A 17167-nucleotide genomic window follows, 5' to 3' on the forward strand; every position below is an offset into this window, starting at 1 on the left:
ATAAATAATATAATATAGAATGGGATAGGTATGAAATGGAATACAATGGAATATGGAATGGAATAGGATGGGATGGAATAGAATATAAAATGGAATGGGATAGGATAGGATAGGACGGAATGGAATGGAATAGAGAATAAAATACTGATAGGGATAGAATAGAATAGAATTCTTTATTGGCCAAGTGTGATTGGACACACAAGGAATTTGTCTTTGGTGCATAAGCTCTCAGTGTACATAAAAAGACAAGATGCATTTGTCAAGAATCATAAGGTACAACACTTAAGGATAGTCATAGCGTACAAATAAGCAACCAGGAAACAATCAATATAAATCGTAAGGATACAAGCAACAAAGTTACAGTCCTGCAGTCCTAAGTGGGAGGAGATGGGTGATAGGAACGATGAGAAGACTAATAGCAATGCAGCCTTAGTAAATAGTTTGACAGTGTTGAGGGAATTATTTGTTTAGCAGAAGGATGGCGTTCAGGAAAAAAACTGTCTTTGTGTCTAGTTGTCTTGGTGTGCAGTGCTCCATAGTGTTGTTTTGACGGTAGGAGTTGAAACTATGTCCAGGATGTGAGGGGTCTGTAAATATTTTCGTGGCCCTCTTTGTGACTCATGCAGTGTGCAGGTCCTCAATGGAAGGCAGGTTGGCCCTAATACTGATTTAAGGACTTGGGGATTAGATCGGAAACCTATGTGTTTCTTCTTCCTCCAGAATATTAAAATTGGCTGGGAAATCCCCCCACACCTTAAAATTGCCTAATTCAAGAAATACTGATCTAGACAATTAGTGCTCCAACCCAAGAATAACAGAGTTGGAAGGGACCTTTGAGGTCATCTAGTCCAATCCCCTGCTCAGTGAGGAGAGCCCTATACCGTTTCAGACAAATGGCCGTTCGATCTCTTCTTTAAAACATCCAGTGTTGGGTCACCCACAACTTCTGGAGGCAAGTCGTTCCATTGATTGATTGTCCTCACTGTTAGGAAATTTCTCCTTCTTTCCACGTTGCTTCTCTCCTTGATTAGTTTCTGTCCATTGTTTCTTGTCCTTTTCTGCTCTTTGTGAGGCTATTTAATGACGTTGAGCGATAAGACGTTTCAGAAAAGGTGAATAACCAATTTCGTTGTATACACGATGTCGAATGACAATAAAGGCCATACTACATTTCTGTGATGCATTGTTAAAACAATAAAGTAGATTATGATTTCTTAAATATTTTTCTCTCAACCCTTTCCCACTTATAAAAACTATGGAGCTCTTGATTGCCTTTATTATATTTATCGATATTTGCCCCATTAAAAATTAAAATCAATACATTTCTTGCCACCAGTGGGTCTCACAATTGTCTGGTGGGATTTTAATATTATTTTTCAGTAAAGCGTTGAAAATAGTTTTGATTTGAGGAACCGTGAACTACACCTTGGGAAACAGTAGAATAGACCAATTGAGGGGCTGGCCACCCAAAGCTGTTGGTCATAATACCGCCTTGGAAAACTACAGAGAGTCCTCAACTTACGACAACCCTTGGAACCAGAATTTCAGTTACTAGGCAAGGCAACCTTTAAGAGTCTTGGGCCCAGTTTAATGATCTTTTTTGCCATGGTTGTTAAGCAATTCACAGCAGTTGTTAAGTGAATCTGGCTTTCCCCCATCGACTGGTCATAAATGGCTGGGAAGGTCACAAATAGTGAACACACGACCCTGCAATCATTATAAATACATACCGGGGGCTACACGCCTCAATTTTGATCATGGGGCTATTGGGATGATGTGATGGTTGTAAGTGTGAGGACCGGTCATAAATGCCATTATAACTTCAGCAGTCACTAAATGAAAGGGTGTAAGCAGACAACTAAATTTAATCAGAAGTCCGGGGCACTCACATCCTAACCGGTAGCCCCTTTGGGTTCAATCAATCAGAATAGAACTGGAAGGGGCCTTGGAGGTCTTCTAGTCCAGCCCCCTGCTCAAGCAGGAGACCCTATACCATTTCAGATAAGTGGCTGTTCAGTCTCTTCTTAAAAACCTTCAATCCTAATTGTTAGGAAGTTTCTCCTTAATTCCAGGTTGCTTCTCTCCTTGATTAGTTTCCCTCCATTGTTTCTTGACTTGCCTTCTGGTGCTTTGGGAAATAAGTTGACCCACCCTCTTCTTTGTGGTAGGCCCTCAAATACTGGAATACTACTATCATGTTCCCCTTATTCCTTCTTTTCTCAAGACTGGTCAAACCCAGACATTGCAGCTGTTCTTCACATGTTTTATTCTCCAGGCCTTTAATCCTCTTAGTTGCTCTTCTGTGCACTTTTTCCAAGGGGTTGAGCAACTGAGGCTTCAGATTGATCCATCATATTCAATACTCCGCTGGGATGAAAGAGGTTCTTGAAGAACATCCTAAAAATTATGGATTTGAATCCTGGTTTTGAACTTTGTTAATGATTTAAGAGAACACAGCAAGTCAGGGAAAAAATTATGGCTTTGTTTTGGCTGAGTATAAACTCATCCATGATCTTTTAGCCCAATATGCAAACCAGGCTACTGCAGCCTGTCCCAAATAATAATACCAATAATCAGTTTTGGTTTGGTTTTTCAACCCTGATTTAGTTTCATGAGTGAATCAGTCACAGAATGATGGGATGGGATTGATCAATTTTGCCATTTGGTTGCTGTTTCTCGGAGGGGAACTATGCAAATACCTCAAAAGGTGATTGTCAAGCCCAGCAGAGGCTCAAATGACTAGTGAAATTGTAATTAGAATACAATAGCAGAGTTGGAAGGGATCTTGGAGGTCTTCTAGTCCAACCCCCTGCATAGGCAACAAACCCTCTACCATTTTAGACAAATAGTTATCCAACATCTTCTTAAAAACTTCCAGTGTTGGGGCATTCACACCTTCTGGAGTTAATTAATTGTTCTAACGGTCAGGAAATTTCTCCTTAATTCTAGGTTGCTTCTCTCCTTGATTAGTTTCCACCCATTGCTTCTTGTTCTACCCTCAGGTGCCTTGGAGAATAGCTTGACTCCCTCTTCTTTGTGGCAACCCCTGAGTTATTGGAAGACTGCTATCATGTCTCCCCTAGTCCTCCTTTTCATTAAACTACCCAGTTCCTGCAACCGTTCTTCATATGTTTTAGCCTCCAGTCCCCTAATCCTCTTTGTTGCTCTTCTCTGCACTCTTTCTAGAGTCTCCACATCTTTTTAACATCGTGGTAACCAAAACTGAATGCAGTTAATTTTTTTAATTGAATTGAAATATTGTTCGGACCAGGTGCCTTTTGAAAGAACTGAGCCACAAAAGATGCATACCTTTACAGGTACTCCTTGTCTTACAACCATTTGTATAGCAATCGTTTGAAATTTCTCCTACCCCCTTACACTCCATTTCTGAAATTCCAACAGCTGGGACAGTCTTATGAGGTCACATAACCACATTTCGGGCACTCAGCCGTGTCAAATTGATGGCCATTTGCAGCTTCCCATGATCACCTGTGATTTATGATGGGGTTTTTTTTGCCAAAAATTGGTATTTAGTTCTGGTTTTTTTGAAAGCATGCCCCATAGTGAACAATGGGCTCATTTGGTGATTATTGTAAAATACAGTTGTAAAATTGGGAAGCTCACAGAATGACCTATTTTACAACTGTCACAACATATGACTGTAATTGGCAGGTGCCATTATAGACGTACGTCAAGGACTACCCATATCTTTACCCATACAGTATGATCAGTGATTACCTCTCAAAAGAATGGAATGGAATGGAATGGAATAGAATGGAATAGAATAAGAGAACAGAACAGAAGAACAGAACAAAATAGAAAATAGAATAGAACACAATACAATAGAAAATAGAATGGAATAGAATAGAATAAGAGAACTGAAGAACAGAATAGAAAATAGAATAGAATAAGAGAACAGAACAGAATAGAATAAGAGAAGAGAACTGAAGAACAGAACAAAATAGAAAATAGAATAGAACAGAATACAATAGAAAATAGAATGGAATAGAATAGAATAAGAGAACTGAAGAACAGAACAGAATAGAAAATAGAATAGAATAAGAGAACAGAACAGAATAGAATAAGAGAAGAGAACTGAAGAACGAACAGAATAGAAAATAGAATAGAACAGAATAGAATAGTGGAGAAGAGAACAATAGAGCAGAAGAACAGAACAGAATAGAAAATAGAATAGAATAGAATTAAGAATGGAATAGAATAGAATTCTTTATTGGCCAAGTGTGATTGGACACACAAGGAATTTGTCTTTGGCGCAGATGCTCTCAGTGTGCATAAAAAGACAAGATCCGTTCATCAAGAATCATAAGGTACAACACTTAAGGATAGTCATAGGGTACAAAATAAGCAATCAGGAAACACTATCAATATCAACCGTAAGGATACAAGCAACAACGTCGGGGTCACCAAATGTGAAGTACCCATGGTTCGCCCATGAGGCCAATGTTGAGAAAAGACACGGACACGAGCTTTCTCGGGATGAGGCGACCCAGATTGGAGTCTAGGAGCCCCTTTTATTGAGATAGGACAAAGGCAGGAGGAGCAATCAGCATGTGATTTAAGACAGCCTGTCAAACTACAATTGCTAATCTACTGCTCAGGGAAATTCTGTCTATATATGGTCAAATCCTGGTCAGGATGTTTTATCTTTTGGGACTTGTTTTTTCCTGTGTGGTTCAGCGTGGCTGCACATGCCCTGTTATGCACTGGGCCATGGGTGACCGCCACACCTATACAAGGAGTTATATGACAACAACTCTATGTAACAATTCTGCAATTTCCAGGTGAAATGTACGAAACAGCTTGATTGGTTTGGATAAATTTGGCAGTTGCCTGATTCCTTAAACGAGCAGCATAGAATCTGGTTGTTTCATGGTCTAGCAACGGTTCCAAATTCTGCAAAATTCAGAAACTAAAATGAAGAAGGAAAGAAATGTCCTTGTTGACTTCACTGATATCTGAGCCTTAGGCAGCGTCCGTGCTGAACCATAATGTGGCTTGCTTGGTGCAAAACCATCCCTTGTGATTCATCAGCAATGGTTTATGACCTAAGACCAGATACAAATCCTATTGAATTGTGGTTTATTCAATAAACCACGGACAAGCAAATGGATCGGCTTGCTAAATCTCTTGTTTTCTTAATTCACACAGCTTCGGGATGGCGAAGTTTCTGGTAAAACGAGGAATATGCACCTGCTCCTTGTGACCACTTGGGGGCAGTATGGCATTCCCAGAATAGATGCACTAACTTCTGGATCCCCAACCTGGTGCCCATCAGCAATCAGATTCTGCCCCATTTCATTTTATTCTGTGAGTCTTTTTTTTAATAAAAAGGCTAAATAGGCTGGAAAGCATGTCAGAGCCTCAGGCGTTAACTATTTCTAACAATGCCTCTGTCCTATGTGCATCTTAGAACCATCCTTAGAAAATAATGAAGGCCAAGAACTGGCACTTACTTACTTAGACCTGCCTTTATTAGTTTTATAAATAACTCACGGCAGAGAGAACATATCTAATACTCCTTCCTCCTCCCCTTTTCCCCCACAACCACAACCCTGTGAGGTGGGTTTTAGCTGAGAGAGAGGGACTTGGCCAAAGTCACCCAGCTGGTTATCATGTCTAAGACACAACTAGAATTCACCATCTCCTGGTGATTACCCCAAAGTCAACCAGCTGGCTTTCATGCCTATAGTGGGACTAGAACTCACAGTCTCCTGGTGATTGGTCCCAAAGTCACCCAGCCACCTTTCATGCCTAAGGTGGGACTGGAACTCACTGTCTCCTGGTGATTGACTCAAAGTCATCCAGTCGGCTTTCATGCCTAAGGTGGGACTGGAACTCACTGTCTCCTGGTGATTGATTCAAAGTCATCCAGTCGGCTTTCATGCCTAAGGTGGGACTGGAACTCACTGTCTCCTGGTGATTGACTCAAAGTCATCCAGTCGGCTTTCATGCCTAAGGTGGGACTGGAACTCACTGTCTCCTGGTGATTGATTCAAAGTCATCCAGTCGGCTTTCATGCCTATGGTGGGGCTAGAACTCCCAGTCTCCTAGTTCTTAGCCTGGTGCCTTAACCTTCAGCAAACTGGGCCTAGATTCACACTTGGCTTGGAAGTGTGGCCAAGTTAGGATTAGGAGCTTCCTGATGAATTAGAAAAGTTGGAGAGCAGCCATGTTGAGCTTTTGAAGTACAGGTGTCTTGTGATTGGCCAAACCCACCATAGCTGCCATTTTGTGAAAGCACCCGTCCCTTTCTCTCAAAACCTCAGCTGTGATGAGGTCAACGGTTTTGAACCTTGGCAACTTGAAAAAGTACGGACTCCAACTCCCAGAATTCTCTGCCCAGCTGGCTAGAAAATTCGGGAAGTTCGCCCTTCTTAAGATGGTCTGGTTTCTCTAGTTTTCTTGACAGGATGTGGGATTTATTTCTTCCATTTATAACGGCCTTTCCAGAAGCTCATGGTAGCATCCGTTCTGCTCAGTCCTTCCATTTGTTTAGACTAAATTTGATCTTAATTAATCTGTTCTCATCATAGATACGATAAGGACACTCTTATAAATATGGAAGAATTAGTCTGTCTGGCTCCTGAACTTACTTTTGATAAGTGAACACAAAGGAGAAACCGCCTTTGGATTTCTGCCTTAGTTTCTACAACATGGGGACTCGCTACTTGTTTTCCATTTCCAATGCTTTTAAACTTCTTAAAACTGTGGTATATCACACCAAGGCTATATTCTGGTTTGGGTATAAAAGCAAAGGGTTAAAAAAAAAGCAAGCTTTCATATCACTAAGAATTTGGGAAAAACCCCACCCCAAAAATTTATTTATTTATTTATTTATTTATTTTATTCTTTGTTGGGGGAGGAATCGAAAAATCAAAATGGAAAAATTGACATGTGGATTTCACCTCTGGGTTTATTGCAACTGAGAAAATGAGAAATGCTAAAAAAGCAGGAAGGACCGCAAACCACACACACACACACACACACACACACACACACACCTTCCTGGTGCGGTGTTTTTGCTTTGCTTGTTCTTCACTGTGCACGTGATTTGAGCTCGTGTCAGGATTATTTTAAAATCTGGCTCCGATTTCTTCACCCACAGCTCTTCGAAGTGTATTGTGGAAGGGGGATAATTTGTTCACCAAGGGTGCTTTGACATCTGCCATAAAGAATGATATGCAGATTGCTAATTCACAAGCCTTAAATATTTGCGTCAGCTTGGCCCGGGTCTCACTAATAAAAATACACCTATTTTAGTATTTACCAGCAAATGGTGTGTCCGTTAACTTTTATATATATTATATATATATATTATATATATTATATATATATATTATATATATATATATATATATATATATACATACATACATACATACATACATACATACATACATACATACATACATACATACATACATACATACATATATATATATATATATATATATATATATATATATACATATATACATACATACACTTAAAGTCACTTTTATTTATTTATCAGCATAAATATAACATATATATATTTGGGGGCAGTAGCCATACCCAAGTTTTTGGGAATCGATGAGAGCTAGCTGATGAGAGCTAAATAGCTTGAAATAGATCTATACTAGTCTCCCTTTATTTATTTATCAGCATAAATATAACAAATGTAACAAAAAAGGCAACAGTAAAAAATATTGGGTTTCTGTCTGGATGGACTCTTGTGATGAGCCTAATGACAGAGAGTGGAAGTGTGACCTTCCTCCCATACTTGGGCATAATCCAGAATTTCAGACATGATTCCTGTAAAATCGTATTCCCTTAAAAGTAGTATTGTGAAAATTCAGACTTCTTCCCCCTTCCACTTCCTTGAAATAAATACGCAATATTTAATACTTGGAAATTGTGTGTGTGTGTGTGTGTGTATGTTCCGGCATAAGTTTGGAACTCCTCGAGCAATTTCAAGTAAACTTGGTACACAGATGACTTACTCCCTGGAAACAAATACTGTGGGGGTAAGACACCCCTAAAACCCTCTCAGGGTGTGTGTTCTGTTAAGATACAGCCTGTTGTGCCTTAAAATGGCTTCTACTGTACTGCACAGTGGAGTTGCCATGGTAACGGCTTCACAGTAGTCCACAAGGAGGCTCCCTCTGTTAAGGGGGAAAATCCAACATTAGAAATTACGTTTGGTCCATACATTTTCTCCCTATAAATAAATACCCGGACAATGCCAGGTTATCAACTAGTAAACAATTGAAATAATTGATTGAAAATTAATGTGTGTTGACTCCAAGCTTGATATTTAAATCGCCCCCTCCCCCCAATCATGACTTTAAGAGTTCAACTTCTGGGAGTTGAAGTGCATAAGTCTTAAAGTGGCCAAGGTTGGAGACCTCTGATTTAAAGCACAGGTAGTCCTCGATTTGCGACCACTTGCTTAGCAGACATTTGAAGTTACAACCGCCCTCCCCAGAAGGACTTGCAGCCCAGTTCCGAAGTGCCAACAGCTCACCCCAAAGTCACATCATCTCATCATTCTTCAACCAGCCCACAGTTCCAACTGTGTGTGGCATCCGGCGGGCACCTTTTTACGATGTTTGCCGAAATCCAAAATTTGCCTCCGGTTTTCAGCAAAAAAAAACGCCCCATAGTGAACAATTGGTTTCCCTTAACGACCCCCGCATTTGCTTAACAACGGCGGCAGTCGCTTTATAACTGTGGTGCTGTTTAGTGACCATCGCAAAAAGGCTGTGGAATTGGGTTGGTCGTGTGGGTGACCCACTTCAAAACCATCACGACTGTTCTGACCGAGGCTTCCCAAGATCATGTAGCAGACTCCTCGTCCCGATAAAACCCCTTTTTATTTAGTTTAAAATGAATTCCTCTCCAGCCAAGTCCCGGCCAACAGTCTTTCATGAGATTTCACAACTACAGACCTTTATCAGGCTTGGAGAGCTGCCAGGCCGATATCTTCCAAACGCCACTCTGTAGCAGACAATACTTGGCAAGAAGTCAGGAACAGATCTTCACCCTATTGAATTGAATTAATTGTCTCCTGCAAACTCCACTCCCTTTTCACTCCTCTTTTATTTCCTCTGGGAGGGGCCATTCACCGTCTACTTGTGCCTTTACTCCCAAGTCAGTCCTTGTTCCTTAGCTGTTCCCTTCTCCTGGCAGCTCTGCGCATGCGCATACCGGGATCAGGCTCCAGCTGTTCTTCCGCCTCACTGATGTCCGACTCTGAAGGCAGCTGATAACTGTCAGACGGCCCCGGCCCCCTTTCTGCCTCCGATGCAGAGCCCTCATCAGAGCCTTCCCCAGACTCCAAGACTGGCCCATGTTCCTCCCCAACCTCCACACTGTCCAAATCTGCCACCAACTCCGCTGGCTGCTGGCCGGCCACAACAGCGACTTACGATAGTAATGGACAGACTGTCATAAGTCAAGGACTGTTTATAAAGCAGTAGCCCCCAACCGATGTTTAAATCAGGGACCAGTTTTACGGAAAACAATTTCCCCATGGAGCGGGTAGATGGGAGGGAGGGATAGTTTCTCATGTTACCTTGATCCCCGCGTGCCCAAATGAAGCTTCGCTCGCTTACACGGCCCAGTTCCTAACAGGCTGACGGACTGGGACCGGCTCTCGGGCCTGGAGGCCAACATTTTCTTTGGATCTTCGGGCTGCCACACTTAGTGCAGTGGTAAACTGGGGGGGGGGGAGGGAGGTTGCATGGAATTGCAAGGACATCTAGCCGTAACAGCATTCTTTTCTCTGGGAGTCAAGGTCATCCTGCCCTGCACCTTGAGTGGCGTGACTGGGAGGCATCTCCAGTTGGGGACGGTGCCTGATTGGACCATGTGATGGACATGTGGGTGCAGGGGAAGGGACTTTCGCTTTCTTTCGGGTGGGGAAATCCCGGAAGCTTTCAGATTCAGGGTTTTCCCAGACGGGCCAATGCGACATCTCTAATAAAATGGAATTTTGAGGAAATGCCTGCCTCGGAGTCTTAATTAGTCGGAACCCGGACACGGGGTCCACGGATCGGGGCTTGTGGACCTCTGCTACAAAGGAAACCTCTCCTCCAGTTTATCTGTCCGTGGGCACCGTCCTTCGTTATGCGGATTGGGCTTCCCGAGCAGCCCGGTTGTGTCTCCGATTTCCTAGGAAGGATTCCTTTTTTTTTTTTAAATTTTATCAATTTCATATATACATTCACAATTATATGATCTCATAACTGTTATTAATAATATGTATTTATAACAATTTTTCCCTACTGTTGACAATATACTTGAAGATTGCTTTCTTAACATCCCATAGATCCATCTTATCTTACAACGGTCCTACTTCTTCTTCCCTCCCTCCCTCTTTCCTTCCCTCGTTTCTTCTCTCCTACTCCCCTTCCTTCCCTCCTTCCTTCCCTCCCTCCTTCCCCTTCCCTCCTTCCTTCCCTCCTTCCTTCTCTCCTTCTCTCCTTCCTTTCCCCCTTCCTTTCCGCCTTCCTTCCCCCCTTCCTTCTCTCCTACATTCCCTCCTTCCTTCCCTTTCTTCTCTCCTTCCTTCCCTCCTTTCTTCTCTCCTTCTCTCCTTCCTTCCCTCCCTCCTTCCCCTTCCCTCCTTCTCTCCTTCCCTCCTTCCTTCCTTCCCTCCTTTCTTTTCTCCTTCTCTCCTTCCTTTCCCCCTTCCTTTCCTCCTTCCTTCCCCCCTTCCTTCTCTCCTACATTCCCTCCTTCCTAGGAAGGATTCTGATCCCGTTGTTTGGTTTCCTGAGATTCTTGCTTCTAATGGATCTCTAAGCTTTTTTAAAAGAGAGAGAGAGAGAGAGAGAGAGAGAGAGAGAGAGAGAGAGAGAGAGAGAGAGAGAGCGAGCAAGAAACCAGAATCAAACAGGACTTTCACTGGTTTGGGAACTCCCCCCAGCCTGAGCACAGCGCCACGATCCACGATTTGACCTAGAGTGGTTTATCTTTTTAATCTGATTATTTTGCTCTAGGCTTTTAGCTCGGACCTTCCTTAATCTGATCAAGGGAGAGAGAGAGGCTTCGTCCTCCGAGCACTCTGGGATTAATGTGGACTAATTCCCTGATCCTGTTAGGCGGCCCCGTCTGTCTGATCTGTGATTAAGGGGAGATGCATCCTTGGTTAGAAAGTGGCAGGAAGGCTCCCCAGGTGAAGCTGAGAGAGGTGAGGAGGCCTCGGGTCTCCCAATTACGCATCACGGTGGAAGTTTGAGATTTTGAAAATTCGCCTGCTCGGAGCAAGGAACGAGAAGGACCTTGCCCAGGCATTGCAGGTGGTCCTCGACTTACAACAGTTCGTTTAGTGTCAGCTACGTTACAAGGGCACTGAAAAAAGTGACTTGTGCCCATTTTTCACACGACGGTTTCAGCATCTTGCGTGGTCGTGTGATCAAAATTCAGATGCTTGGCAACTGATGAGCCACAGTGGCGCAGTGGTTAGAGTGCAGTACTGCAGGCTGTTTCTGCTGATCACCTGCAGTTTGGCAGTTCGAATCTCACCAGGCTCAAGGTTGGCTCGTCCTTCCGTCCTTCCGAGGTCGGTGAAATGAGGACCCAGATTGTTGGGGTCAAGAGGCTGACTCTGTAAACTGCTTAGAGAGAGCTGGAAACCACTGGAAAGCGATATATAAATGCTAGTACTCTTCCTTCCTCCCTGCCTCCTTCCATTCCTTCCTTCCTCCCTCCCTCCCTCCCTCCCTCCCTCCCTCCCTCCCTGTTAAAGCACCCAGCCCCATTTTAATTGCGACTGTTGTGGATTTTAAAATTTGTTTGTATTGTCTTATTTATTCCCTCCCCTGTTTATTGTAAGCCGCCCGGAGTCCTTCGGGAGTGGGCGGCATACAAAACCAATAAACCTAAACCTCCCTTCCTCCCTCCCTCCCTCCCTGCCTTCTCTTCTTCCTTCCTTCCTCCTTCCTTCCTTCCTGCCTGCCTGCCTGCCTTGCTTCCTTCTTTGTGGCTTTCTTCCTTCCTTCTTCCTCCCTCTCTCCCTCCTTCCTAGCAAATTCTGCGCACAGTCTAGAGTTCAAATGTCACCAGGCTCAAGGTTGACTCAGCCTTCCATCCTTTTGAGGTGGGCAAAATGAGGACCCAGATTGTTGCGGTCAAGAGGCTGACTCTGTAAACCGCTTAGAGAGGGCTGCAAAGCACTGTAAAGCAGTATATAAGTCTAAGTGCTATTGCTATTCATATGTATGATGGTTGCAGCGTCCCAGGGTCATGGGATCTCCTTTTGCCACCTCCTGACAAGCAAAGACAGTGGGGAATCCAGATTCATTTAACAACCATGTTACTAACTTAACAACTGCAGTGATTCACTTAACAACTGTGGCAAGAAAAGTCGTAAAACTGAACAACTAGCTTAGCAACAAAGATTTTGGCCTCACTTGTGGTCGTAAGTCGAGGACTACCTATATCAGGGATGGCTAACCTTTTTGTTGTCGTGTGCCAAAAGCGCCCGCAATGAACGCACTTGCCTGCCCCATTTTGGGCCTCATAGGCCTTCCCGCAGCCTTCTGGGAGAAAAAAATGGGTCGTGAGGGTGGGTTCTCCCCCCACCTCATGCATGTGCCCGGTCTCCTATGCCCGTAAAGAGGGCTCTGTGTGCCAGCTGCTTGCCCTCACAGACCTATATACATAACATGCTCCCATTTGAATATCAGTTGAATGCCCACTTTTTGGGGGCCCGATCCAGGGACAAGCTTTGGAAATGGTCCTATTTGGTGGGGGCTGTATCAGACAATATTGCTTGCCCAAGGACAGTTTTATGTTTCTTTTGCTCTTGCATCAAATGGGTAGCTTAAAAGCCATCCTATCCTCAAGCGTTAGTTTTATGTTTGTGTGTGTGTGTGTGTGTGTGTTGCAATTTTGCTGATAAATATTTGGGCATACCAGGGCTTGTGACACAATATATATATACACGTATGCACACACAGACACACAGACACACACAGACACACACACACACACACACACCACACAGAAGTTGTCAGTGATGGCTCAGAGATTTTTTCCCCCCCTTGCTGATGGCATTATAATTAAGATATTTTTATCCCTGCCTCCACATACACTCACATATGCTGGCAGCCTTTCCATCTTCAACCTGGGCTGCTTTTGGAAGTGAAGCAAGATCAGCTCCGGTTTGCTCTCAGATGGCAGAATTTTTTTAAAAAAAATACGGTGGTTGATTAAACCAATTTTTTTAAACTTTAGCAAGTATAGATAAGAGCCAGTTTGGGCTATTCCCATGATGGCGAACCTGTGGCACGCGTGCTAGAAGTGGCATGCAGAACCCACTCTCTGGGCACCTTGCCAGCTGCTCTTCCGGGTTCCGGCACACGCATGCACGCTGCTCAGCTGGTTTTCGCACACGCAAGAGCACCGGAAACCGGAAGACCAAGTGTCTGGTGCACGCATGCGCACCAGGAAGCTGCTCTTCCTGTTTCCTGTGCGCATGCGCGAAGACCAACTGTCCAGCGTGCATTTGCGTGCTAGAAGACAGAAAAGCAGCTGGCTGGCACGCGCATGCGCACCGGGTAACTACTCTTTTGGTTTCCAGCACTCTCACATGTGCAAAGACCAGATGGCCAGCATGCACGCGTGCAAGTTCCCGCACACGCATTCTGGTGCAGAAAAGGTTTGGTAACATTGGGCTATTGCTTAGATGGGCAACTCTGGCCCCTTTACAACCTGCGGACTTCAATTCCCAGAATTCCTGGCTGGGGAGTTCTGGGAGTTGAAGTCCACAAGTCCTGGTTGCCACCCCCAGTCTAGTGGGTTAAGGCCCTGGGCTAGAAATCAAAAGGCCATCAATTCGAGTCCCGCCTTAGTCATGAAAGCCAGCTGGTTGACGGGACCAGTCACTTTCAGTCCATCCCACCTTACAGGGGGGGGGTCGTCGTTGTGGGAAAAATAGGAGGAGAATGGCGGGTTGGATGCGCTGGCCGCCTTGAGTTATGTGTAAACAATAATAAGAGGTGGGATATAAATTAATAAAGAATAAAATAAGTAAAAATAAACTACAAGATCGGCGGACCTCAACCTCCAGAATTCTGGGAAGTAAAATCCATATATCTTCCAGTTTGCAATAGCAATAGCAATAGCAGTTAGACTTATATACCGCTTCATAGGGCTTTCAGCCCTCTCTAAGCGGTTTATAGAGTCAGCATATCGCCCCCACAGTCTGGGTCCTCATTTCACCCACCTCGGAAGGATGGAAGGCTGAGTCAACCTTTGAGCCGGTGAGATTAGAACCACTGAACTGCAGATAACAGTCAGCTGAAGTGGCCTGCAGTACTGCACCCTAACCACTGCGCCACCTCGGCAATGATTGAGAATTACTAGACTGGAGCCCTGGACTTATAACCATTTGTTTAGTGACCGTTCAAACTTACAGCGAGACTGAAAAAGTCCCACGCTTAGGACCGTTGCAACATCCCAAGGGTCACATGTTCCAAATTCAGAGCCTTGGCAACTGACTCATGTTTATGACGATTGCAGTGTCCTGAGGTCACTGCGATCCCCTTCTAACCAGCAGCATCAATGGGGAAGCCAGATTCAGATCATAGAACATAGGACAACGGAATTGGGAGTGGCCTTGGAGGTCTTCTAGTCCAACCCCCTGCTCAAGCAGGAGACCCTATACAATTTCAGAGAAATGGCTGTCCAGTCTCTTCTTAAAAGCCTCCAGTGATGGAGCATCCACAACTTCTGAAGGCAACTTCTGTTCCACTGGTTAATTGTCCTCACTGTTAGGAGGTTTCTTCTTAGTTCTAGGTTCTTCTAGTTCTTAGTTCTATGTTCTTCTAGTTCTTAGTTCTATGTTCTTCTAGTTCTTAGTTCTAGGCTCTTCTAGTTCTTAGTTCTAGGTTCTTCCAGTTCTTAGTTCTAGGTTCTTCTAGTTCTTAGTTCTAGGTTCTTCTAGTTCTTAGTTTTAGGTTCTTCTAGTTCTTAGTTCTAGGTTAAATTAACTGTGTTACTAACTTAACAACTGCTGTGGTTCACTTAACAACTGGGACAAGAGAGGTCATAAAACGGGGCAAAACTCACTTAACAACTGTCTCGCTTAGCAACAGAAATGTTAGGCACAATTGTAGTTGTAAGTCAGAGAGTACCTAATTTTTTTAATGTACCAAAACATGGGAAAAACAGCAAACATGAACCAAGGAAAGTCTTTGGATGTGTCCACTGAGAATCAGATCTGAGTGGACAAGACATTTCCTAATGAATCTGCTGTGGTCCCACCAGCACCCGGCAGAGCTGGCAGCAGATTCGGACAGTGGGGAGGTTAGGGAGGAACCTGGGCCAGTGCTGGAGTCTGGGGAAGGCTATGACGAGGGGTCTGGGTTGGAGGCAGAGAGGGGGCCAGGGCCGTCTGACAGTTATCAGATGCCTTCGGAGTCAGAGATCAGTGGGGCAGATGAACAGCTGGAGCCTGTTCCCAGCGTGCGCATGGGCAGAGTTGCCAGGCGAAGGGAACAGTAAGAACGAGTCGACTTGGGAGTAAGGCCACAAGTGGACAATGAATGGCCCCTCCCAGAGGAAATAAAGGAGCCAAAGGGGAGTGGAGTTTGCAGGAGACAATTAGTTTGCTTCATTGGTTCATGACTCTCCGAGACTCCTTGCCAAGTTTTGCAGATATTGGCAGCTCTCCAAGCCACATAAGGTCTGTGACTGTAAATCCTCCCTTGAAAAGACTTTGTTGGGTGTGAATGAGCAGAATTCACTGTCAATTAATAAAAGGGGTTTTTGTCGGGACAAGGAGTTTGTTTTATGCTTTTGGGAAGCTTTGGTCAGAACAGAATCCTGGTGTGTGTGTGTGTGTGTGTGTGTGTGTGTGTGTGTATGTAAAACGTAGACTGAGCATGGAAGGTAAACTCTGGTTTGCAAAGCAGAAGAGAAGCGTTCTGACCGTTTCTGGTCTTGGAGAAATGATGGCATTTGTAGCAGGGATTATGCTAAAAGCTGCAGCTTTCTGCTATTTTCATAGGCCGATGGCTCCTGGCCAGTTCCTGCTTTGCACAGTGCATTAAGCCTCTTTTTTTAAATCTCTCCTTGGCTTGGGGGGAGTAGGGTAGTAGGAATTCCCCGGTTGGATGTGTCCTTTGGTGGCCACACCAAAGAGCCAGCTGCTCTCGCCGTTCAGGAGCACCAGAAAGTTACAAAGCAAAAAGCAAGAGCATTCAGCACCACATCCGTATACACCACGGTTCTTCTGCATATTGTTTTGGGGGTTGCATCAGTGGTGGGATTCAAATAATTTAACAACCGGTTCTCTGCCCTAATGACCAGCAGGGTAGGTGGGGCTTGGTGGTCATGTGACTGGGTAGGCATGGCCAACTCAACATCATTCATGTTGATGGTGTTTCACCTTAGCTGTTACAATGTAATAAGGGTTAACCAGAGAGGCAGTTTCTATAAGCAGGGTAATAAAAATTAGTCTAGAAACAACACCAGAATGTTTCCTTCCTGCCTTCCTTACAGGATTAGCCCTGTAAAGTGGGAAAAAACAAAATGAGATTTCTTCCAACAACTGGTTCTCCCAACTGCTTAGAAAGTTACCAACCGGTTCTCCCGAATAGGTGCGAACCGGCTGAATCCCACCACTGGGTTGCATATTATCCTCCAGGAGGTGAGCGGGGGGGGGGGGAATCCCTTAGCTCCGTGATGGCAAATCTATGGTGTGTGTGCCAGAGGTATCACGCAGAGCCTTCTCTGTGGGCATGTGTGCCATTGCCAGCTGCTCTTCTGCTTTCTTTGAGTTTCCAGTGCTCTGGGACACATGAAGACCAGCTGGCCAGCACGCATGCGTGCTCCGGAGCACTGGAAACCCGAAGAAATCTGAAGAGAAGCTGGCAACGGTGCACATGCTTACAGAGAAGGCTCTGCGTGCCACCTCTGGCACACATCCCATAGGTTCGCCACTGGCCAGCTGGTCTTTGGGTTTCCAGCACTCTGGTGCATGCATTCCGGTTTGGGCACTGAGTGCCCAAAAGGTTCACCATCACTGCCTTAGGTCAAGAATCCAAGGATCAAGTTGATCCAGGTATCTTTTCTTTAAATGCCAGGGCTCTGTCTGTGCCTCTCTCTCTCTCTCTCCCTCCGAGAAGGTGCCAGACGTATGAATTTCCAAGCT

At 44.4% G+C, this 17167-nt stretch overlaps 1 protein-coding gene across 1 annotated transcript in view; it reads left to right on the forward strand.

The window, feature by feature from the left end:
• EEF1AKMT4 (EEF1A lysine methyltransferase 4) overlaps positions 1 to 17167 on the forward strand; it is a 42558-nt gene that overhangs the window by 596 nt on the left and 24795 nt on the right. The gene's annotated exons all lie outside the window — the stretch shown is intronic.

The sequence above is a fragment of the Thamnophis sirtalis genome, unplaced genomic scaffold, assembly GCF_051295495.1.
Source record: "Thamnophis sirtalis isolate CommonGarterSnake01/CBP01778 unplaced genomic scaffold, rThaSir2_p1.2 scaffold_11, whole genome shotgun sequence".
NCBI lineage: Eukaryota > Metazoa > Chordata > Lepidosauria > Squamata > Natricidae > Thamnophis > Thamnophis sirtalis.